Genomic DNA, 23,076 nt, shown 5'->3' with positions numbered 1-23,076 from the left:
TAGGGTCTGAAGCTGTAAAACCAACTTTGACAGGTCATTCCACTCAGCTGAACCTTCATGTCCTCATCTGCAACATGAAGCAAATAAGAGTTCCTATCTGACGGAGTCATTGTAAGGACGCAGTAAGACTGTGCGGCAAAGACTCAGCACCATGCCTACACAAAGGAAGCTCCCCATGATGGGTATTTCCCTTTCTTCGTTGAGGAGTTGTCTTCATGGGGCAGGCCGTTACTCCCAGGCCTCCAAGCCCAAGACAACTGGAGGGAGATCCAGGCTAAGTAGCTGCAGGTAGGCCTTGAAAATCTCTCTCGGGAGCACGGGCTCAGGTGGCTCTGGGTTTCATTTCTGCACTAAGGCATTATTAGGCACTTTATACCTACACTCAAGCCCATGACTGCACTGTCTAGGGGAGGCAACACACAGTGGGACACATCATGTAGCTGAACTCATTAGTAAGGACACTGTTTTAAGATGTGCTCTAGACCAGACTTTGTTATAAGGTCTCTCACATAAGCTGTTTTTCCAAAAGTGAGAAAGAATGGGACTGTTTTCCTGTTGGGTTAGTAAGGAGAGCCCTAGCTCCCTTCAAGAGACAAGGATGGTGTTAAAATGAAAAGATATAGAAACTAATCCAATCCGTTTGAAATATGCCAAGCCACAAAGCAATGGAATGATTTCCTTTGTTCAAAATGTAACGTTCAAAATGTATACAGACATTAGAAGTTAAAAAAGAGAGGTGACCAATTTTCCCTTGGAGAGAGTCAGAGAATGCTTCATAGAAGACAGCTGAGTCTTCAGTGATGAGTTGAAGGCAGGTAGAGGTGGTGCGGGGGGAGAAGAAGGGCTTTTCAGGCAAAAGAAAAGCAGAAAAAAACACAAAGGTGTGTGATGACAGCTGTGAGAGTTAAAGGGGAGGGTTGGCTGGACAGGTAAGCAAAGGTCGGATGAAGAAGAGCCTTACAAGTCATGCCAAGGAACAGAACGTACCAACTGTGGTTTCAAAGGCGTTCTGCAGATGGTTGATGGCACGCCCTACGCTGAAAAATGTGAGTGTGGGGAGGAAGGGTGATTCCATGATGAAATCCATTTGGGATGCTGAGTCTACAAAGCTAAACAGGGTTTTAACTGGATGACTTCTCGGGACATCCAATATGAACCTCCAAGAGGAGAAGAGCATAGTACATAGGCTTTCCCAAAGCTACTTGACCACAGTCCTATTTTTCACAGAGCATCCCGTAAAACCAGGGTGCAATGAAATGTACTTTGGGAAATGTGGGTTCAACAGTTTAAAAGGGGCCTTGAAAGATCTATCAGCAGCATGAAAACAGACTTGTACAGTAAAGTGGAATCGGAGAGACATTATGAAGCTCTTGAAATACTCTAAGACATGCTCAAGTAGTCACTGGCATGGAGAGAGGAGAGGTCATCTTTGAAAACTATTCATCAAGTGGAATCCATAGAATTTGAAGGATTGATTTAGACAAGTGGGTGAAGGGAAGGGTGTGCCCGAGTTCCCAGCTTGGTAGAGCATATGGAAGGCAATATCACTATTAAACCATGGTGAAGGGTATAGAGAGAAGTGCAGGATTGGGGTGGAGTGGTGGTTGGTGCTGGTTTCCATTTTGGAGTGCGTGGAGTTTGAGAAACGTATGGGATATCTGAAATTTAACAGGTAGTTGGATGGATGGGTCTGAAGCTCAAGAGAAAGGTCACGGCTGCAGAGGTAGATTTGGGAGTTGTCATTATATAGATGGTACATCAATGGGAATGAATGAGATTGCCCAACTGAAGAGAGAGAGTGGCCAGCCTTCGTACTACATGCTATGGACACAGGCTGGATATAGGCTAATCACGGCTGCGTTTGACAATCTGGTCATCAGTGACCTAGGGGAAGATAGTTCCACTGGAAATATTGGAAAAGAAGCCAGTTATCAGGAAACAAATGAAGAATGGAAGGTGAGACTCTGGAAAGGGCAAATCTAGGAAATGTTCATTAAAAATAATCTGAAGAAACAGAATGTATTTATGTTAAAAAGAAGACATGGGAGAGGAGGGTCATGACAGATGATGTTAAAGAGCAAAGAGAGTTATTCTGTATTTCCCAGGAAGGGACGAACTTAAATTACATGTTAGACTGACCTGGGTCCTTGTCCAGTCTGTATGACCTTGGCCAAGTCATGTCAACGATCTGAGCCTTGGTTTCTGAATCCACAAAGCAATAAGCATAGGTCTCTCATGGGGTACTATGAGGATTAAATTAGTGACTAAAGTAGCATATGGGTGAATGTATGGATACCACTGTTTGGCATGTGGTAAGTGCCCCCAAAGGGTTCCATCTCACTTTCTAAGTCACAGAAATGTGAAATAATGCCAGTAGTGCTTTGCAAACTCACAGTCGTGACAAAGACATCTATGGTGGGCGGGGAGCGTGCCTATAAATCTCTTTTGGAATTTTCACTTTGTCAGGACCCCGAGATGCATCCGGAGACGCATTCCCCTTCGTCTCCTCCCTCACTGCCCCCGACCAGGCCCTGAGGTCCCTGGCAGAGCACAATCCCTCCACAATAGGCTTCTTTCACCTCGGTGCACACCTGGGCCTCCCCAGGGGCTTCCCAGGGAGACTCCGAGCCAGGGAATTTCGGTCTGGAATTGCCACTCCAGGAACGCCCCCCTCAGGCCCCACGAGCTCTGCCTTCAGAAATCCTCTCCGGGAAGGCTGGCCAGGGAGAGCAGAAGAAGGCCTGCATTGTCTCAGAGCGTCCCGGGAATGAAGCCTTGAATGGAAGGAAGATGAGGGCTTCTTTCCTTGGGGCCTCCTAAAAATCCTTCCACACTGGGAAGTTACAAAGGCAAACAATCTCTCTTAAGGTGTGCAGAAGGCAAGGTTACCAAAGATGGGCTTTGGCAAAGCTGGAAATACCAGCCGGAAAGAGAGGCACGAAATGGAAGCCATCCAAACCACTGGTTGAAGGTTCCGAAGGGATTTGGCTTGCGTATTCTGAGGATCGAGGCCACCAGACATACTTCTCACTCCTGTCACAATGAAGAATGGGACTCTCCCCCAAAGGTCAAAAGGGTGAGTGAAGCAGAGCAGGAAAATTCCCCCAAATTCAATGAGACCCTCTAAGTCAGAGATTCCCCACATGGGCTGCTCCTTGGAATCACCTGGGGAGCTTTGAAAATTATAAATGCCCAGACCCCCACCCTCGACCAAATGAATCTGAATCTTACGAGATGGGGCATGAGTCTGAGCACTTTTGGAAAAGCTCCCCGGGAGATGCCAATGTGCAATATAGAGTGGGGAGCCCTGTCCCTATCTATGTGTGACACCCAAGCATGGAGTCTAGGACACAGTGCGTGTGGGAGAACCAAGAGGACCCTTTCTCCACTCCCGCAGCAGGCACCAAGCACACCACTGAATGAAACCACATTTGCTCAGGCTGGCATCACACCAAGAAACAATCCCACAAAATCCGGCCATTTGCAACATGGTTAGACCTTGAGGGCATTCGGCTCACAGAGATAAGTCAGACAGAGAAAGACAAACACTGTCCGGTCTCACTAATGTGTGGCATCAGAAAAAGTGAAACTCACAGAGAAACAGAGATAGGAAGGATGGTTGCCAGGTGCTAGGAGAGTGGGAAATGGCAAGATCCTGGTCGAAGGCTACCAACTTCCAGTTACAGGATGAACGAGTTCTGGGGCCATAATGTACACAGAACAAGGTGGCTATGGTTTGCTATACTGTATTGTATCCTGGAAAGTTGCTAAGAGTAGATCTTAAATGTTCTCAACACACACACACACACACACACACACACACACACACACAAACACACTTTAACTATGCAAGGTGACAGATGCGTTAACTAACCTTATCACACTAATCATTTCACTGTGTATGTGTATTAAATCATCAGGTTAAACAGCTTAAACTCACGCAATGTTATATGTCAATTACATCTCAATAAAGCTGGGGAGTGGACAGAGAAACAGCCACAAAGATCATAAAACAAGGTCCTAAAGAAATGACCACATGGCGTTTGAGATGTTGACATAACAGACTCAGCCACCCACCAGGCATCAGACACTCCCCTTGGGGAGGCTCTGCGGTTTCTGTCCTTTCCTCCCCCAGTCCACCTCCTCCCTGGCTCCGTTCAGAAAAGGGAACATCTTAGCCTTTCAATGTCTGATATAAACCTCTTTCAGTTATGCTTTTCAATTTTAAGCTGCATTTGAGTCTTTTCACCTTAATTGAGGCAGAAGAAAATGATTAAATGTTGTATCAAAAGCAAGCATTCCCGTGCGGCTCTCAACATCACACCCAGAGAGCCCCTGCACCGCGACTCCATCGTACAAGACTTCAGGATGATGCTGAGGCCCATGTGTGGCCCTCGGAAGTGTTCAGAAGACAGAAGTATAGAGAACTGAAGCATGAAATTGCTTCGAAATGATGAAGCAAAGAAGTGTTTTTCTTCCCAATCAAATCTTCTCTGAAAATCCTGACAGCAGGTTTACTCAACGCCCTTGAGATCCACTCCGTAGCATTGTTTTTCATACCTTGGTCTCCTGTTCAGCACATCACCCTCTAATGCCAGCCATTTACCTTTAAATCACTTACAAAGAGCCACATTAACAGGGCCCGACACTTGGAGGATGGCTTCGGAAGTGAGCACGGAATTGAAATGAAGGGGTAGAGACAGCTCTGCCAGCTCTGAACCACTCACTCACTGTCCAATTGGCAATGCCAAGTTGGAGGGACTGTTCTGGGCAGCCCAGCCCCAGTGATGGGGGGAAGGTTGGCTTGAACCCCTCCCAGAGGTAGAACCATTCAAAAAGAGACAGGGAGAGCGAAGAGTTTGTTTTCATACTCGTGGTCACTGTGGGACTGTAATGTTATCTGGGTCATCGATGCTCCAGAGAGGGGGCACCAGAGACTTCTGGTTAGCACAGGAGAAAAGTCAGTGAACTGGGAGCCAGGAGACCTGGGTTCCATTCCTGGAACTGCACCCAGATGTCTAGAAATACAGATCAGTGATTATGCCCAAGGTCTATGGCAAGACTTCTGAGCTGTGTGACCAGAGGCAAGTCACCGAACCTCTCTGGGCCTCAGTCAGTTCCTCATCTGTAAGATGGAATGACAATGGTTTCTACTTTTCGGCGTCATTCTGAGGATTCAGTGAGTTAATACAAACCCTTAGAACAGTGACCAGCATATGGGCATCACTCTGTAAAGTTTAACTCTCGGTACTGGTTTTAGCTGCAAAACGAAAGCCGTCCTCAATGATTCTTAAGTCAAAGACTGTGCTTTGTTTATGTCATGTAGAACCTCTGTCAGATGTCGAAGTGGAAACAGCAGCAGGAGTTGAGAATGTCCTGGGCCAGTCTGCTTGCTTTTCCAGCAAAATCCTGGATTTGTGGCATAACTGGGGAATGAGTCACTGTGGTTAACCAAGTTTTCCAGATTACAAAGGTTTAGGACTTCAGACTTTCTCAGGAGTCACCAGCTGTCCCCCATCCACCCCGGCTAGCTGATTCTCCGCCCTGCAGCCCCGCCTTCCTCACAGCTGCGCCTTAATCTTTATCATTCTCTTCTTCACTCTCTTGGCTTCCTGCCTGTCTTTCCCGCTGATACTTTTCTTACTCCCTTTGCCTTCCCTTTTTGGAGTCACATATTGCCTCTACCCGGACCCTCTCCCGAGCCTGGTTCGTCCCTACGAGGCGCTCATCACCAGAGCGCTCATCACCACTGAAATGACGCTCTCGGAAGTATTTCTGAGAATTCTGAGATTTTCTGAGAAATTCTGAGAATTTCTGAATGGATGATATTTACTCATCTGTTTGTTCATTCATACATTCATTCATTCAATCCATCCTGTCAATCATCCAAGGCATTCTTTTCTTTTTGGTCATAAAACTAATTATAGGGCACCCTGCATAATCTCTGGAGTCAATATTTGGCTCTTTTTCATGCTGTTAGCAGAATCATTCTTTGCAGCCACAAATGAATTAAGAAAGTAGACACAGATCTCTAAAAATACCACCACTTTGGGTACCCAAGGGCTTTGAACGAGTGGCTGAGAATAAACTTCATAATGTATAATTGATTTTTTTTTTAATTTGGTTGAATATTTTTTTTAAAACCCTCTTCAAAGCAGATCTTATGCTAAGATACATTTAAGTGCAAAGACAGCGGAATGGTGACTATCACTTGTCATTATCTAAGCATTTTTGGTAATCTATTCAGGGAACCACATTAGGGAAATGGAGGGTTTTTGTTGTTGTTGTTGTTGTTGTTTTAAGGATTCATATAGTAAGTTTATTTATAAACATATCGGGTATATTGAATTCCAGAGTTAGATGCAGGGGCACCTGGGTGGCTCAGTGAGTTAAAGCCTCTGCCTTTGGCTCAGGTCATGATCCCAGGGTCCTGGGATCGAGCCCCGCATCTGGTTTTCTGTTCAGCAGGGAGCCTGCTTCCCTTCCTCTCTCTCTCTCTCTCTGCCTACCTCTCTGCCTATTTGTGATCTCTGTCAAACAAATAAAAAATTTTTAAAAAGAGTTAGATCCATTTTTAAAATGTTCCTTTTCACATCTGTTTTATGGATTAATTAAAACATCCTTCTTTTTTTAAGCTGTTGGTGTCTTATTATTAAAAAAGGTGCAGCGAATCCAAATCCAAAGTACATAGTCACCATAATTAGTAACCACCACTTGTTTTCCAGTGAAAATGGCCTGTTCTTCCCTGGGCCCTCCTCATAGTGGCTCCTACAGGGCACAAAGGTTGTGAACCTTGGGATGCTCTGTCCCAGCATGGCGCTAACTGGAAGTTCTGTGAAGGGCTGGAAGGCGCAGAGACCCAAGATGGAAGAAAGCAGGAAAAATGTTCTAAGTAGACCATGGTCTCTTATGACAAAAGCTTTTGTTTCCACCATCATTTTAAATACTTCATACCACCGTCAGTCTTTATTGAATAAATATTTTAGTTGAATTAAGGGCATATTGGCTTTCCAGCATGGGCCTTTAGCAACTTATTCATAATTTCAACTGTAATATAATCTTCCTAGAAATATGTGTTCATTGATAAGATTTTAACAAAAGGTACTTATATTCATCAACGATGGTTAGGAATCACTATCTAATTTATAAGAATATTTTCTCTTACAGGTGTCCAAATACTATTTCCTCCCTTTGGACTGCTTGCCTTTCAAGTCAGAAACCAGAAGTAGCTTGGGGATCGAACAGCAAGAAAAGTCTTTCTTTTCCTTTCTTTAAGTACACAGGAAAAGGAGCTAGTGAGTGGAGTGCACAGTTCGATTCTCAAGTTTGTCATGCTAAACCAGGGTTAAAAATTCTACCCCCCCTTTCTTATGAAAGTTATAATTTCCTGTATGAATCATTTAAAAAAGTTCTGTAGAAGCTTTCATTAATAAAATCTCTGCACTCTTGTGGAAGAAAAATCTCCAGGTTACTTAGATCTTACAAGGAAGTGACCTGATCTGGGCTTGGCAAGGCCCCAGGAAAACAGGAGAATGGGAATAATTGGGTGCCAATTGTGACAGGAGAGTGCCTACCCAAGTGGGAGCAGTGGTTCTATGTAGACACCACTTGAATCTCAAAGTCTTTGTCTCCCCTCTTCCACCACGGCATCCATTCTCTTCCAGAGTGTTTTTTTGTTCTGGATAATAGAACTAAAGCTGGGGGAGAAGCAAGCTGGACCATGAAGAACCAGGAGATCCTACAATCTAGCAATGGGGTCAGGAATCTGAACTGGGACTCCCAAGCTTCTGAATGGGGAGGGCACACAAAAACCATTGGAGAGAAACTTTTGTTGGTAACAGCTTTATGGAGATATGATACCACCTATATACCACACCATGCACCCATTCAAAGTGAACAAACCAATGTTTTTAGTGTATTCACACAGTTGCACAACTATAGCCACAGTCAATTTTGGAACATTTTCAACACCCCAAAAGGAAACTACATCTTCTCTAGCTGATCAACCAATCTCCCTCCTTCCCCTATCATCCGGTAACTGCTGATTGGCTTCCTATGTGCATGAATTTGCCTATTCTAGACATTTCATATAAATGACATCATAGAATATGTGGGCTTTTGTGTCTGCCTTGTTTCTGGTATCATGTCTTCTAGGTTCATCCATGCTGTAGCATGGACCAGTCCTTCATTCTTTTTCTTACCGATGAAATCATACACCATTGTGTGGAGGTGTGTACCTCGGTTGTTTATCCGCTCGTCAGCTGAAGAACTTTTGGGTTGTTTCCACCTTTGGGCTGATATTTGTTTTCATGGTATAGATACTGACTTCTCAAACAGGACCCAAAATCATGTCTACAACAACTCCAAGAGAATCCCTGTAAATCTCCAACTTAACTCTCTCCACATGCCCTATGCTAGATGTTGGTCTTCCAGGCAAGAATTGCACATGACTGAGTATTCAGAGAGAGTTTGAGATTGAAATTGTGTGTGTATGTGTATGTGTGTGTGTGAGAGAGAGAGAGAAAGAGAGAGAGAGAGAAAGAGAGATGAGAGAGAGAGATGGGGGAGAGAGAGTTTCCTTTGATAACAGCCCCATCTTCTTTCTTTATCTCGGCAGGTCTGCTAGGGAATTGATCAGAAGTTTCTGTTTAGTAGGAAAAGGCTTTAACCTAAATATTTACATAGGGACATTTGGCTTGACTTCTATCTTGGTCCTCTTAGATTTTTTGACATATCGTACCCCAAAATATGGAATATAGATGTTAAATCACACACCTTTAGAGTCAGTGTGAAAACGTTTGATGTTTGACAATTCAACTTTTCTCAGAGCAAGTCAGTCTGTTGCCAACAGTATGCCAAGGAAGGGACCTGAGAGAAAGCTAGCAAAAAGCAATCTAAATCCGACTTTGTTCACGTTAACTTATTCCTTTTGGAATTTCAACTACTTAATTATAATCCTGGAATTGTGTTTGATTCATTTTTGACAAGACCATATGTGCCTGTGTTGCCAGATTCTAGTAAAATAGATATTCCGTGCCATGTTTCAACACTGTGCCATTTGTAAAATTAGCAATTTCAAGGAAGCAAAAGGCTACTTGCCATTTTGCTGGATCAGCACCTCATTTGATCTGCTTGCATATGCTGTGAGTAGAAGTAAAGAACGCACGATTTTGTCTCTAGATAAATAAATCTGAATGCAAAATAGATGCAAAGCTGTGTCTTGAGAGACAGAGTTCATTTACATCTCAAACTAGCTCTCAGATCAGAAACGTGGCGCTTGGGCTTCCTTCTGCTCTGGAAATGTGCTTTAAAGACAAGGAAGCTTGCCCACCAAGGGAGGAAGGCAGCACCCACTGCCTCTCATTAAAAAGACAATGTCAGGGAGGACTGGGTAGCTCAATGGGTTAGGCATCCGCCTTCAGCTCAGGCCATAATCTTAAGGTCCTGGAATAGAGCCCCACATAGACTCTTTGCTCAGTGGGGAGCCTGCTTCTCCCTGTCTCCGTTTGCCTGTAGCTTCCCCTGCTAGTGTGCTGCGCTCTCTCTCTCTCTCTCTCTCTCTCTCTCTCTGTGTGTCAAATAAATTTAAAAAAAATTTTTTTAAATAAAGATCAATGTCAGGGCATCTGGGTGGCTCAGTGCGATAAGCCTCTAACTCCTGATTTAGGCTTAGGTCATGATCTCAAGCCCCACATCGGGATCCATGCTCAGTGCAGAGTCTGCTGGAGATTCTCTCTCTTTCCCTCCGCCCCTTCCCCCATCTCTCTCTCTCTCTCAAATAAATAAATAACATCTTTAAAGGACAATGTCAGTTTTGTGACTATCCTTTCTTAAGCTTCTCATAATCCCCTATATTATGTGGAGCTTTAGGCTTTTGAAATACTTTGACACATATCTCCCCATTTAATCTTTACAATGATCCAGTAATGGGAACATAATGGGAAAGGATAATGATGTTCAGCGTATAGATCCAAACGCTGCAGTTATGGGACTTGCCCACAGTCCCACACACCTCAGAGATGGTGAAGCTGACCTTGCTGTCCCCTCTTCTGACACTTCGCCCATGATCCCTTCCACTGCCTCCGAAAGAAGTCTCAGTTGGCTATACCCTAAAACCCGGTAGGTGATGGACTTCAGAGAGGACAAAGGGAAAGGAAGCGACACTGGAAGAAATGGAAATCTGTCTTCAGCTCCCCCCCCCCTCGCTGGGACCATCCTGTCCTTCTATGCCACTGAGGCTGGGAGGAAGGGGATGCCGATGATGCCTCTCTGTGGGTGTGTCAAAGCCATCTCTTCTATTCTTCTTTCCTCTCTTTACTGCACCACTGGGGACTGAAGCAGTGTGGACAGATTGAAAACTTTCCTGTGAAGGAGACCCATGTATTCCCATTGCCAGAGCTGCTTAGGCAGACCCAGCTGGCTGCAGAGAAGACACAGTAGACATGTGCCAAGCCCTGCCCTGGGAGAGCTTGTGATCCGTTGTCAAATTTACGAGTGCCTCCCTCTTCTTGTTGAACTTCCAAATAGTACAGAGCAAGGGCCTGGAAGTCAAGAGAGATGTGGAACTGAGTCTCAGCTCTGGGACTTCCTAGCCATGCAACCTCCATCAACTTAATGTCGAAGTTTCGATTTTCTCATCCAGAAGATGGGGATAATATCTCCCACCTCACACGATCCTTGTCAGAATGACGCGAGAGAAGGTAAGTAAAAGCCATTAGTGTGGTGCCGGGAATGTGGCACTTACTAACCCTTGGCAGATATTATTTTAAATAAACTTGCAATGCTCAATACTTCTTCGGCATGTTCCAGGGAAGGGTGGGGTGGGGTGGACAGACTTGGGTCAAGTGTGAGGTCCAGTACTGAGAATCCTCTCCAAGTTTCCCGTCTGCTAGGCAGATCCTGCCTGCCAACAGACCTGCAAATCACATCTAATTTGTTTCTGTTCTCCTTATGAAAGCTCGTTAACAATAAATATTTCCCATCCCACCTACTGAATTCCTCCTGCCACCTGGATACCATTTTCCCATTTTTAATGCCTGCTCTCCTTAATGGCACCATGGCTTGGCCTAGGGTTTGCTTGAAGTACCCACCATATGTTTTCAGTAAAAGGGGAACGACAATGTGTCCCGATTGTGTTGAAAGTGGCAATCGCACATGGATTGGTAAGTTTCATGGGGAGTACCCTCTGCAGAACTTCCGTTTGTACTTCCGGTGCCCATCGCATAAAATGCAATGCTGAAGTTGGAACAGCAGTGCGGCTTTGAAATAAACAAAGGTCAATTCATGAAATAAGCCTTCCCTGAGACATCTTCTTCTGAGGCATCCAGCCAGATGGTCACGATTAAAGTCAATAGGCTTCCCATGACAAGCAGAGCACTGGACTCTGGCAACTGCCTGCAACCATTTGCTCCACGGATGGCAAGAAGGCTACAGATACCGGCCTGGCCCACAAAGCCAAGGCAACAGACTTATTCAGGTCCCGGCAAGGGAAAAGAGATGCAAGGACTCCTTGGAGTCAATTACATCCCATGTTTTCCGTGGGGGGGTGAAGCTCTGGCAAGCCTTCTTATTTCTTTGGCAGGCTACATTAAGGAACTGAGAGTTTCCCATAAACCCAAACTGCTAAAATCACAAAAAGGAGAGGAAACCAGGGCAGAGGTGGGAATGGGGTGGGTTTGTAGCTAAAGTGCATTATGTTCTTTGAGCCAGAAGACTTTAGGATGCCCTGAGTAGCCCACCTGCCTGTCCTTAAGGAGTGGATTCTGGGAAGGTAAATGCATCCTGACTGAAAGAGGATATAGGGCTGAATTCAAAAGAATAAAAGCAACCCCAGTTCCCAAAAGTCTGTGGTCCACCGATGCTACAAAGACACAAAAAGTCAATCTGTCTTGTCCTCCCTCCTTGATTGCCATGGGTACTGCGGGGATGCAGAGGACTATGCAATCGATGGAAAAAAGTAAGTTAAAAGTAAGCAAAGTCCCACGGATGGAAGTCGTAATACCAAGCTCCCCACCCCACCCTTCCGCTTTTTCCAAGTCAGAGGAAAACCGAAGCCTTCAGACTGCCTAACTGCGGACTGATTACCTTACCACCCTGTGGAAGGTGCTTGCCAAGAACACCAGCACCATTAGAATTCTGGGCTCCTTCCCCTGTCTGCAACTTGACAAGGAGAATGGAATTCCATCTAATAGCTTAACTGTGTAAAAAAGTACAGCCGTCATTCGTGAGACTCGAGTGAAAAATAGGCGTCTCTTCTTTTTCTCCAGTACGGCAGGGGAGTATGTTCACGTGTGTGTGCACAGGACCACACATGTGCATGAGTTAAGAGAGGGTGGGGGATGGAACAAAAGAGGCAAGCCCTCATTCATTCCTCCAAAAGGCTGATCCCAGGGGGTTGGGAAAAGCAGACACTAGAAGCCCTATTCACTAAGGGAGGGCTGCTTTCCCTGCAGTTCATCCCCAAGGCTGGATGCTCCCGGGAAGGCACTTTAGTGACCTGAGATTCTCATCCACCACCCATTCTCCTGACCAGGAAACTGAGGTCTGGACAGAAACGGGGACCTGCTAGGGGGACTCAGCAGCAGAGTCAACAGGGACCTGTGCCTTCCTCTTTGCAAGTAACTGTTCCCCATTGCCAGGCTGCCTCTCTGTAGTTTGTGATTTTTAGCATTTTGCTTTCCTTTATGTTTTTGAAGATGCAGTTGTTTGTGTGTTACTGATTCAGGCTTTGCCTCACACTGATGTATTCTGGTATTGTCCAATCCATGCTACTTTATAAAAGGATCCCCTGAAGCATGTCAAAACATATAGTTAGTTATTTTAAAGGGAAAAATGGTTCAGTAAATCTCTACAGAATACATCATGTGAGTTAGCATAATAAAAAATTGATTGTGTTAAAATAAAATCGTTTTTGAAGACAAGCATTTGGCCGGAGGCTGAATGTCAAGTCCAAGGTGGACAGGCCTCCAGATCTGCTAACAGGGCTGCCACTGTCCAGTCACTGCTCTGAGCACCCTCACCCCCAAAGCACTCAGGGAACAGAGCTACAGACCTTCATGCTGGCACTTTTCCAAGGACTTTGTAATTCCTGGCTTACTTCTGTTATCCCCCAGCTGACCATGACCTCCTCAAGGATGAGAATTCCTTCGTCTTTAAGCCCCCAACACTCTAGCAAGGGACCTGACTCGGGAAGCATTCAGTAAATGTTGGTTAAATACATTATTAGAGCAGGGGCACAGGGTTGGCTCATTCGGTTAGGTGTCTGCCTTCAGCTCAGATCATGATCTTGGGGTCCTGGGATCAAGCCCAACATCAGGCTCCCTGCTCAGGTGGGGAGTCGCCTTTCCCTCTCCCTCTGCCTCTCCCTGCCCACCACCTCCCGCCACTGGCTCATGCTCCTTCACTCTCTTTCTCTCCCTCTCTCTAATGACTAAATAAAATCTATAAATAAATAAATAAATACATACATACATAAATAAATGCTATTGCTCAACTTCTCTTGTGAAGACCTTAAAGGTTACGCTGATCTCCTTACCTGCCAGCAAAGGTTGAAATGAAAGGCGTAATAGAGATGAACGTAAGATGGGGCTTGAGAGAGAACCTATTCTCAAGAATCCAGAAGATGCCAGAATGGTATTCCAGAACGTCTCACTGCTACCATCCCCTATGCCTGCCTCAACCTCCATGTCCCCAGCCTGCCTTGTGGTGCAGAAGAATTCCACCCCACCAGGGTCTGTGATCACAGGCTCCAGAGGAACTACACAGCCGGCCCCATCACCAGAAACATCCCAATGCCACAGACGGAAGAGCCACAAGAACTTGGTTGCTTTCTGAATACTGTTCCTCCCTCCTGTGTCTGGTGTTTCGAAGGACAAACCCACAGAGAAGTGAACTCACGGGGAAAAAACCCACCCTGTGGTTACCAACATTCTCCCATTTTCCCGCTCTGCCCCATTTGCAATGTACTCATTCTACCTCCCTTCCCCTGTGCTGGATTCATCTGCTATTCTGATTAGTTTCACTGCCTTGAAAATTGAGTATTGATTATGAGATAAAGTATCGAAAGAAATAGTAACATTTTTGAGTCGAAAAAGGGGCTCCTCTACCCTACGACCCAGCGATTGCACTACTGGGTATATATCCTAAAGATACAAATGTGGTTTTCCGAAGGGGCACGTGCACCCAAATGTTTATGGCAGCAAAGTCCACAATAGCCAAACTATGGAAAGAACCTAGATATTCATCAACAGATGAATGGATAAAGAAGAAGTGATACACACACACACACACACACACACACACACACACTGGAATACTATGCAGCCATCAAAAGAAATGAAATCTTGCCATTTGCGACGACGTGGATAGAACTAGAGGGTATTATGCTTAGCGAAATAAGCCAATCGGAGAAAGACAGCTATCATATGATCTCCCTGATATGAGGAAGTGGAGATGCAATGTGGGGGGTTTGGGGGGCAGGAAAAGAAAAAATGAAAGAAGATGGGATTGGGAGGGAGACAAACCATAAAAGACTCAATCTCAAAAAAGAGACTAAGGGTTGCTGGGGGGGAGGAGGGACAGGTTGGGATATGGACATTGGGGAGGGTATGTGCTATGATGAGTGCTGTAAAATGTGTAAACCTGGTGATTCACAGACCTGTACCCCTGGGGATAAAAATACGTTATATGTTGATTTAAAAAATAAATAAATAAAATGCAAAAGTAAAAAAAAGAAAGAAAAGAAAAAAGGGCTCATTGGAACTGTCCTCAGATGTATTGCACAGTTAACTTCCAACAGCCCAAAGCCCCAGGTAAGCAGGATTTTGGTGCCAAATGGCTGCTGTTTCCTTCCTCTCTTTGCCCAACATGGGAAGAGAGCTCAAGGCGGCCTTCTCTTCGGGCCCTCGTGGGCTGCAGACCTCCCCTCTCTCAGAGAACTTCTGCTGCCCACACCCAAGGGCACAGCATTTGGTAAGCTCTCAGCATGGTAGTTGGAAGGAAAACATTCGGTATGTGAACCCTCAAAGGATCGAAACAAAGGATGGTTCAGGGAAGCCCTATGGAACCACCCTGGCAAGGGAGGAATCCGACTCTTTTTTTAATCAATACCTAAGGGATCCAATTAAACATGTGTCTTTTGTTTTTATTAATAACAAAAATGGTACATACATCAGAGAAATACGGGATGAGATGTTTTTCCTCTCTAGGGTAAATATTAATGCTAAGCTGAAAGGTAGATGGCGGAGCTTTTAGAGAGGCTTAAACGGTTTATAGATTTTAATTGCAACCTATTCCGAACGAATACAATTAAACATTGTTTGTAATACAAAACACCTGCATAACACGTAATTAGAGAAATCTCTTTAATGGGGGCATGTGTGGAAGGCTGGAGACGATGATGAATAAAGCCATATGTGGTACCAGAAAACGATTGTGATGCTGCACGGCTAACGGAAAACTCGCTGAATGAGCAGACAAACCAAACCTCAGACACGTGGAAAGAATGACAGTCATTTATGTCATCTGCCTACTGCTTCTGTCTAAAGACCAGGAGGCACAATGATGGCAACATAGCTCACTAAGTTGGTGTCACACTACTCCTAGCTGTCTTCGATCTGAAGGGCAAAGCAGAAGCATCTTGTCTCTGTCCTCACACTTTGTGCTTCTGCAGTAAAGCTTCCTGCCTTCTCATTAGTTGCACAGATGAGGGGGACCCTGGGAAATAGTAACACCTCCCTGGGAAAAGAAACCTTCCTTCCGACATAAACTTTGCGAGTTGAAAAGCAGAGCAGACAAGCTGTTCCCTCTCTGAGAAGACTTGTTACTGAATTACTATCTCCAAGGACAGAGATAAGATGTGAAAAGTCACTCTGGGGGTTTCTGGGGGGCTCAGTCAGTTAAGTGTCTGCCTTCAGCTCAGGATATGATCCTGGGGTCCTGGGATCGAGTCCCACATCAGGCTCTCTGCTCAGCGGGACTCTCTGCTTCTCCCTCTCCCTCTGCCCTCTGCCTGAAGCTCTACCAGCTTGCACGTTCTCTGTCTCTCTCTCTGTCAAATAAATAAATAAAATCTTTAAAAAAGAAAGAAAAAGAAAAAGAAAAGTCACTCTGATGTTCCCAGGCCTAGGACACAGTGGATCACCAGGAAGACACCTTCAACTTGGCGCCCAGTGTTCTGCACACAAAAACACTAGACTGAGACATTCTGATGTCTCCAGGCCTAAGGAAGAGGGGCTCTGATCTACCAAGCAATGACAATGGCCAGAAGTAAACAGGACCAGATCAGGGAAGGGAGACGGGGGCTGGCACACTCTCCTTTCCATCTAGTCAATGCACCCAAGTTTGGGATCTCCCTAGAGGATACAGCCTTACTAATTAACCCCACCCCCATTCAGTCCTTCACCAGAACGTGGTCGAGTGGCCCTGCACACTGGAGCTGCATGGGAAGGAAGCCAGGTGAAAGGGACGTTCAGAGGGAGGCAGGCTGCCGCCCTGCCCACTTACAGTCTCTCCATTTCCTCCGAGGCCCAAGTCTCTCTCTACTTGATTAGTGAAGCCATCAGCTTCTCCCTTAAGTCTTGCCTTCTCTGACCCCTACAAGCTAGAGCTTCCTTTTTGGTTTTCCTGGTCTCCCAGGAAATTGTTCCCTTTCACCTGCACTCTTGGTTTCCTGCTCTAGCTCCGGGTCTCCAGTCCAGCCGGGTCTGCAAGACACTTACTGCCCAATGGAGAGCCCTCCAAACAAATCTCCCCACAGAAGTTTCCAAACGTGGTGCAAAGAATGGGGAAAGAAGTCAGGCAGCTTTGACTTAGAATTTCAATAATTCCTTAGAATTATCAGTTGGTGTCCTGGACAAGTGAATCACTGAGCCTCAGTTTCCCCATCTGTAACATGTGCCTAAAAAGAGGAGTGTACCTCACAGAACTACCAGTGGCATTAAATGAGGTCCCATTAGTAAACACTTCAACAATGCCTGACACAACACAAGCACCTGGAAAACAGGAGCTTTTCTTCATCAGCAGGCATGACTCTTAACACAGGCTCCCTTCCGAGAAGAGAAAACCTCCGAGCACAAGGCTCTTGCTGGCCAACTGTATAACTGCCACAGCAGAATGCAAAACTCCAGGCCATTATTTTTAATTCTTAAATCAAAACTATATTGAGAATTTATACATGAAAATCAATGGCAAACTCAAGTAATTGGCTTTATTTACACCTTTGATCCTCTGCCTGTTATAAAAGTGTGAGTTCGGTGAACAAACATGGTTAAAGGACTAGTGACAGTCGGTTTTCTTACTCGGCCTTCTTCCCTGAGCTCAGGAGGCTCAACAGTTCTGTGGGCGTTGCCAACATTCTGGCCCAGCCACAGACTCACAATGGCCCGGGGTCAACTGTGTCCACTCCCACCACCCATTGCTCAGAACTCTGTACTGAGCAGGTGCAGATCCCTGAAAACCGACCACCACCTGGTCCAAAGGAAACACATGCCCTGGAGGCTGGAAGCCCAAGAGCTTTTCTTGGCCTCATCCTGGGGGAAGAGGTCAAAGCCCCTGAGTCATTATACTTCATGGTGTTGACATCTCTAGCTGTGCCCACTGCTGTTCTCCTGCCTAAACCATTCACAAGACAGAGTCATCAGCTCTGCTGTTCAAACGGAGTGGTAGTTTGGGCATTCAAGTTGATTAATTTATTGTTTTCAAAACTTTGTATTTGCATATAGTTGACACACAACGTTATGTTAGTTTCAGGTGTACAACATAGTGATTGAATATCTCTATGTATTATGCTGTGCTCACCACAAGGGTAGCTACCGTGTATCCCCACACAAATCTGTTACAACACCATTGACTATATTCCCTATGCTGTGCTTTTTATCCCTGAGACTTACTCATTCTATAACTGGAAGCCTATAACTCCCACTTTCCTTCACCCATTTTGCCCATCCTCCCTTCCCTCTGACAACCATCAGTCTTCTCTCTGTACTGTGTTATTATTTGTTTATTAATTTGTTTTGTTCTTTGGTTACACACATGAATGAAATCATATAGTATTTGTCTGTCTCTGAATGATTTATTTCACTTAGCATTATATCTTCTAGGTCCAACCATGTTGTTGCAAATCGCAAGATTTCATTCTTTTTATGGCTGAGTGATATTCCATTACACACACACGCACACATCACATTTTCCTTATTCATTTATCTCTTATTGGACGTTTAGATCATTTCTATATCTTGGCTATCATAACTAATGCCACAATAAATATAGGGGTACATGTATCTTTTCAAGTTAGCATTTTGTTTTCTTTCAGTAAATACCCAATAGTGAAATTACTGGGTCTTATGGTATTTGTTTCTTTTATTTTTAAAGGATGAGTATTTTTAAAAAGATTTTACTTATTTATTTGACAGACAGAGATCACAAGTAGGCAGAGAAGCAGGCAGAGAGAGAGGAGGAAGCAGGCTCCCTGCTTAGCAGAGAGCCTGATGCGGGGCTCGATCCCAGGACCCTGGGATCATGACCTGAGCCGAAGGCAGAAGCTTTAACCCACTGAGCCACCCAGGTGCCCCTATTTCTTTTTTTAATAGCTTTTTTTTCCAAGAGAGATAGAGAGAGAGAGAGAATGCACATGAGTAGGCAGGGTGGGGTAGGAGGGGCAGAAGAAGAGGAAGAGAGAGAATCTAAAGCAGGCTCCATGCTCGGTGTGGAGCCCAATGTGGGGCTTGAACTCATGACCCTGAGATCACGACTTTAACCAAAATCAAGAGTCAGACACTCAACCGACTGAGCCACCCAGGCACCCCCGCTGTTTCTAATTTTTGGAGGAATTGCTGTACTGTTGTCCACAATGGCCAATCTAAAATTTGATTCCCCCATAAAGCAGCTTGTTGAGTAGTCAGATTTCCACTCCGTACCCAAGCCTCATCAAAGTGGAAGTCCACCAGTAGAGTGTATAAAGAGGAAGCACTGGTGTGTACATAGCTAGTGACGGTGACAGATGTTGACTGTGCCTCCCTGGAGACAGCAGAAGGGGAAGGAGGGCTAGAGGGCAAAGGGGGCCAGGCCCAGTTCTATATGGAAGATTCTGGTATAAATCCTCAGACTGTAAGGTAAGACTACTCAATGGATTCTGTATCTAACAAACTTGAAAGTCAGTTCCATATACATGTGGCCACCTTTCAGCTTGGCCTGTTGGCTAAACACAGAATCATGGGGTACACCAGGAGAACATCAAATGTTAAAAAATACATCTCCCCTCTCACCAGTCCTATAAGTATAAAAGCAAGAGGTGGGGAGGAGTAGGAGGTTCTGAGATCCTTTCAGAAAGATCTAGTCCAATACCTCTTCTCATTGCTTCGTTGCCTTCCTCCTTCTCCTTGGGGCAGGCCATTATCTCACCCCCACCCCCACCCTCAACACACCTGCAGCTTCACAGCCTAGGATCCCTCCCTGACAGAGACACTCAGATTGGTATGCCTGCACGGCTCAGTGAAACACGTATCTTTCCCCCTAGGAGACTAAACTTCCAGATCTTGCCCTCACCTTTCCCCAGCCCCGTGCCTACCTCACCCCTACTGGAAAAGAATTTCATTAAGGCCACGGGCCAGGCTGAGGATAGACCCAGGGAAAGGCAGAGGAAATGCCCTAAACTGGCAACATTTCTATCCCCACCCCCACAATTCAAAACTGGGCATTATGTTTATGTGTCTCTATAACTGCACATTTTGTAAAGCATATGAAATTTAATATCTTACAGGTATTCAAATCTAGTTCCAATACACAAACACCCATTAAAGGCCATCCTGGTCGAACAGGCTGAAAGGACTAGGGCTTGTTCATTATACAGTATTTTGCCTTCAAACAGGATATTATATCTACATCAGCAGAGCGATATTAATATGAATATCATCTCTGTAGATCTCCAAGGCTCCTTCCACCCTGGATATTCTAAGATTTTCCATTTCTCTATAGAAATTGCCCTTTTTTGGGGAGATTAGGGTGTTAAGGTGATATTTGCTGAGATGAGACTTTGCCACATTCAGAACCAATGCCTCGGAATTACAGTACATCTAATAAGAGCAATTTAATCCATTTTACAAAGAGAAACTAATCACCCATTCTTGCCTCCTTGCCAAGAAGGTTCTGATGGAAGAAAGAAAAACAATAGAACATGTAAATGCATTTAACCAATGGTACCACTACTTTTAAATCCTTCCTGATCCCTCAAAGACACAAAGTGAACCCTTAGTTTAAAATGCCGCAGCAGCCTCATCTCATTTGTCCTGTGGGGAACCTATTTAATTTCCTCCCTTGTAAATTACTCTGCACACACAAACACACACAGAGTTTGGGGATGTAAGCGGTGAGAATCAGCACATTATACCCAAATTATCCATACCTCTGATGATCCAGACAGGCAGCTAAATGTTTTAGAGCAGAGACTGGCAAGTAGTAAATATCAGAACTTTCAAGGCTATATGATCACTGTTGCAAGTACTGAACTCTTCTTTTGTAGAGCGAAAGAGCCTTAGACAACATGGCGCTGAACACGCATGGTTGGGTTCCAGTAACAGTTGATTGATGGACCCAGAAATATGAATTTCATATCATTTCCCCATGCCACCAACAATACTCTTCATTTCTTTCAACCATTTAAAAATGTGAAAATCATTGTTAGCTCACAGGCAGGCTGGATTTGGTTGCTGCCCCCTGTCCTAGAGGAACAGTATGTCCTAGCATCCTGTACTATTCCTAATTGAGCAAGTCAAGGAAATAACTATCATTATGATGACAGCTGAGTCCAAGGATTATGCACTACTCTTTAAATAGAGTCTGTTACTAAATCCTCACAACTAACCTATGTTGTTTGGACTGCTCATGTCCCCATGTGTAAAACAGGGAAACAGACCCAAGATGGGCAAAATGACTTCCCCCAAGGCTGCACAGCTACTAAGAAGCAGAGTATGGACGGGAACCACATCTGACTGACCGCAAGGCCCACGCTGCTGACTACCACTTCCTGTTCTCTAGAACGGAACTGCCAGCTTCAAACGAGTTCGACTACCCCAGGAGTATGAACTCCTGTCCCAGGAAGAAGTAAATACAATGGTCCCAAATGCAAATACTATCAAGAACATGAACTGGTGGGCCTGAGGAAGCCATGATTCAGTTAAAGTCTAAGGAGTTGAAATTTGCTTTTCTGTGAGTTTTCAAGCAAGCACTTAAAATGTTTGGTTCTTGGGGCGCCTGGGGGGCTCTGTTGGTAAAGGGTCCAACTTTTCATTTCGGCTCAGGTCATGATCTCAGGGTCATGAAATCAAGCCCCAAGCTGGCCTCTGTGCTCGGTGTGGAGACGGCTTGAGATGCTCCCTCTCTCCTTCTCTCTCTGCTCCGCCTCACTCCGTCTCTTCCTCTCTTAAAAAAAAAAAATTAAAAGCAAATAAAAAATAAAGTGCTTGACTCTTTTCATAGCTGACTGAGATAAAATAATCAAGGCAGGCTAAAGAGAAAAGGATGGCTCATGCTTCCAGATACTCATGTATCTCTTTACTCAATTTTGGTAGCTCTTTATCAAGCTCACGTCAGAGCAGGTAAAACTGTGGAATGTGGCAAAATTGAAAATGTTAACACCCTAAAAGACACAAAATGATTCAAGAAACAGCCAATAGATCCTTTGCTGTGAGAAGCAAGCACACTGGGAATAGAAAAGTCATGAAGCACGATTTTGACTGAAATCCAGGCAGAACCCAAAGAACACTAAGAAAGTGACTCAAGACACAGGGTTCCAAGCATCAGAGCAAAACAGCACTAGCACTAAAAGGCTCACAGGAAGGTAATGTCGTGGCAGAGACTGCCTTTGCTTGCACTCCAAGAAGGCTGGAAGAAACTCAGCGTAGTGTATGGCCATTTGTTCCCAGAGGGAAGGTTCCTGAATCCTCTTATGCAAGCATACTTGAGACCCCTAACCTATAAGACACTTGAAGCTTGGCTGGCTTGGTGCATTCACTTTTAGTATGGAAGCATCCCTACAGCCCTTCTGGAAATCTTACCCTTATGACAGAGAATGGCTTTGCCTAAATCCTTGACTCAGGAGATCAGGCAAGTGAATTAAAATCACTATGTGAATAAGACACAGGATGAACAAAAATAAAAGAAATACACAAAATGGGAGATGTTCCATTCAAACCCCCAACTAATCTCCAAAAACCTCTTTCACAGGTCACACATTTCCAAATGTCACACTCCGCACTTAAATAAACATGCCTTTCTTCCAGACAGGGGGAGAAAGTGTCCAGTTTGTTTTGATATTTTAAAACATTCTGGTGATAGAAGTGATACCTGTAATGGAAAATTATGGGGCAAAGGAGATTCTTATCTTGCAACTCTACAGCTGTTCATGTCCAGATCCCACATGACTGGGAGGGCGTTACTCAGTCGCTCCACTTCCCAGAACTCAGAACTCCATTTTCTCCAAAATCCCAGCACTAGGAAAGCCTACATTGTCAAAGACACTGAAGCAAGAAAGCCTTCTGGAAGCAACTGATACTTTACAGCTCAAGACTCCAAGATCCATAGTTGCTTTAGGGGTCAAGGGCCAACTTCTATCCCTGAGAATAAGGAAGCTGACAATATAGTATTAATTTAAATCTGGCTGCCCAGGGGAAAAGTCCTCAAAATACAAACTTGAGGAAATGAAAGCTAAAGAGCTAAGAGATGTTAAATGACTAACCCCAATCCCATATGAAGGGAGCTGGCCCGGCCACAGTCCTCAGATCAGTGTGCTGGCCCAGAGACTACCCTGTAGTGACTGTGCTGGGGCGAGGGTAGAGGATGAAAATCACACCACAAGACAAGAACCACCCCTCCAGACAAGACTGAATTGGTGGCAGCAGTCCCTACTCAGGGATTTCACAAATGTGGAAAGTGGGGTCTCTCACGCATCCCATGCAGGAAATGGAAGGTGGGAACCCAGGCATCTGATTTTAAACAAACTCTGTAAGTGATTCTCATTCACATGGCTCAGGGACCACACCGTAAGGAACACTCTTCAGCCTCCTCATTCAAAAATCTCTGACA

The 23,076-nt window shown here is 44.9% G+C and overlaps 1 protein-coding gene and 1 pseudogene across 8 annotated transcripts in view; both read right to left on the bottom strand.

The window, feature by feature from the left end:
* The window catches only part of HS6ST2 (heparan sulfate 6-O-sulfotransferase 2), a 278,343-nt gene that overhangs the window by 139,763 nt on the left and 115,504 nt on the right, over window positions 1-23,076 (bottom strand). The window lies entirely within an intron of this gene.
* Window positions 6,612-6,815, bottom strand: LOC309856587 (cytochrome c oxidase subunit 7C, mitochondrial pseudogene; annotated as a pseudogene). Its single transcript has one exon. The product of its transcript is annotated as a cytochrome c oxidase subunit 7C, mitochondrial pseudogene (transcript).

Source organism: Mustela nivalis, assembly GCF_964662115.1.
Source record: "Mustela nivalis genome assembly, chromosome: X".
In the NCBI taxonomy this organism is placed as follows: domain Eukaryota; kingdom Metazoa; phylum Chordata; class Mammalia; order Carnivora; family Mustelidae; genus Mustela; species Mustela nivalis.
Note: the sequence above shows the minus strand (reverse complement) of the source record. Positions and strands in the feature narration are given on the sequence as shown.